The following is a 2,678-nucleotide window of genomic DNA, read 5'->3' as shown; positions in this document are numbered from 1 at the left end:
GGGCTGGTGCGGTGGGCGCCCGGGGCGGGGCGCGGACTGTGCAACCTTCCGGAGAGTTCCGGGGAGAGGCGCAGCTCCAGGACAGCGCTCGGGCGGAGCTAGGGCCCTCGAAGCCCTATTTGGGTGGAGCCTGAGGGCCGAGGGGCCGCTGACAGTCCCGGGACAGCGCGAGGGACGGCGTCCCGGCAATGCCGGGGAGCCCCCTGAATAACTAGGGCCCTCCCCTCGCTCGGGGGCTCCGCACTTGCTGTTCCACGTGCCTGCAAAGCTCTTTGTCCTGCCCCAACAGGCTCTTCCCTCCCATCCTTCTGGTTCTGGCAAAAAACGCCCTCCTCGGAGGCTTCCCTGACTTCCCTGTGGGAGGAGGTGCCTGCTCATAGTAACTTCTCACTGCCTTATAGGGGTGTTTCCAGCATTCAGTGAGATCAGCCAGGCTCCCGATAAATGTCAGCGGTTATTATTATTATGTGTAGTCTGCCGACAAGTTCACTGTCCAGCTCTGCCTAGACTGGATCCCCAACACCAAGCATAGTTGTCTGCCATGTAGTAGGCGCTCAGCAAATACGGAAGAATGCATGAGTGAGCGAGTGAGAGGTGGCGGTCCGCCCCGCACGCCCCCGTTTTACAGACGAGAAACCGAGTTAGGAACATCAAATAATTTGCCCAAAGTGACTTGGTTAGTAAAACCTAGACTGTCTCCAGAGTTGGCCCTATCCACCCCACCACCCAGCCTCTCTGTGTACACACCATCACGTCGCCCACACACCCCACCCTCCAGAGGCAGACATCTTCCTTCTAGAGATGACAAGCATACCCCCAAGTTCACCCTGCCAGATCTTCAAAGCCCGGGACAGGGATGGAGAGACAGACATAAGGCCCCCGCAGGCAGGAACATCCCTTCCTGGGCCTCGGTGCTTGCCGTTCCTCACCCCCTGACCTCATTCACGTACACACGGTCATAGTCAAGACCTCGCTCTGGCCTTCCCTGACCCTCCGGCTGACCACTCCTTTCTCCTGAGTGTCGCACCTCCTCGTGTTATAGCTCTTGTCTGGTTAGTTGGAGGTATACGTTTAAGAACCTTCTCCCCCCACTGGACTGGCCTGACACTGAGTCCTGTTCTCTTCGTGGCCCTAATTTTGTGCTAGGGGCCATGCTGGGTGTGAAGGGTGCAGTGGTGACCACCACAGAAAAGACACCAAGGGAGAGCTTTGAGCAGGAGCCCCCCACGCCGGAGGGGAGGGGAAGGGCATTTGGGCACGGGGAGCCATAGAGGCAAGGCCCCAGAGGTGAACCTGAGCTTGGCTTGTCTAGTGACAGAAAGACCAGGGAGGTCGGAGACCAAGGAACAAGAGGAAGAGGGAAGGAGTTAGAGCGGTGGCCAGGGGCCAGGCCACACAGCTCTTACAGGCCCCGGGAGGGAGAGTGGGATTTACCCCACGTGCGGGGGCAGCCCTTGGAGGCAGGTTTGACTGTGGTCTGTAAAAGCTCTGGCTGACTGCCGGATGGGGTGGATGGAGGGGCTAGAGAAGAGGAGGGAGACATGCGGGAGGTGGTACAGGCATCCAGGAGGGGGGTGATGGGGACTCAGGCCTGAGTTTCACAGGGCATAGTGGAAGGATTCGAGGTGTATTTTAGAGACAGACGCACCAGGTAGTGGATAGGACAGGCTGAATGACAGCCTGTGTGCATGTGGAGCGAGGCGGGAGATGAAAGAAGAGTGGAATTGGGATGACTCCAGGGTTTCTGGAAGATGAAGGAGCCTTGACTGAGATGGGGAGGCGGGAGGAGGAGGCTGGGCAGGAGCTGGGCAGCAGGAGCCAGCGCCTGGAGTGGGATGTTAAGTGTGCAAAACCTTATTAGTCATCAGTGCAGACACCAAGTGACCATGTGTCTAGAGTCTGCCAGCTGGGCAGGGATGGGGTTCCGTGCCTCTTTGCACTTCCAGCATGCCGGCTAAAGCCTGGCACTGTCTGGGCACCAATGAGGTTTGTGGAGAGAAGGAAAGCCTGAAACCTATGTGATAAGGCAAGCGTAGCAACTGACCTTCCCACACCACCAGAGGGCAGCACCATTCGAAAAACCAGCTTCCCCAGGGTCAGGGACTGGCACCACCTTCTCCCTAATCAGGGCTCCCAGGACCCACTTTCCCGGGCCCCAGGACTCACTGAGGGGCGCCCAGGAGACAAGTTCCCTCGAGGGACCCTGGCTTCTGGCCTGGCCCGAGATGTGGGTTGGGCTTTGGGCGGGCATAAGGGGCTGTCTGGGTTCTCAAGGGGTGGGGGAGGGCAGGGCCGCCTCACAGAACCCACGTGCAGCCCCTGGTCTGACAAGTTCATCAGGAAGAATTTTTTAAACAGAAGCTGTCCCAGGAAAGCCAGGCCCGCTTAGTCCTCAAGATTTGGGGGCAGGGTGAGGGAGAGGGTGCAGGGCCCCCTGTTGTAGCTTCCTTGTGTATCACTAGCCCTGTTCTGCCCCCAATTCCACGTGTCACCTTGGGTAGGGAGCTCATTTATTCATCAGATATTGACGGATGTCCTGGGCCCTGTGCCGGGTACTGGGGGCAAGAGATAAACCTGGAGCCTCAGTTGCCATGGGAGACAGAGTATATATATTTTTCCATACTGAGCATCCCCAATATCACAGTGCATTTTCCAATTGATGCAAACATTTAATAAAG

Source organism: Trichechus manatus, unplaced genomic scaffold (assembly GCF_000243295.1).
Source record: "Trichechus manatus latirostris isolate Lorelei unplaced genomic scaffold, TriManLat1.0 scaffold00113, whole genome shotgun sequence".
Taxonomy (NCBI): Eukaryota; Metazoa; Chordata; class Mammalia; order Sirenia; family Trichechidae; genus Trichechus; species Trichechus manatus.
Note: the sequence above shows the minus strand (reverse complement) of the source record.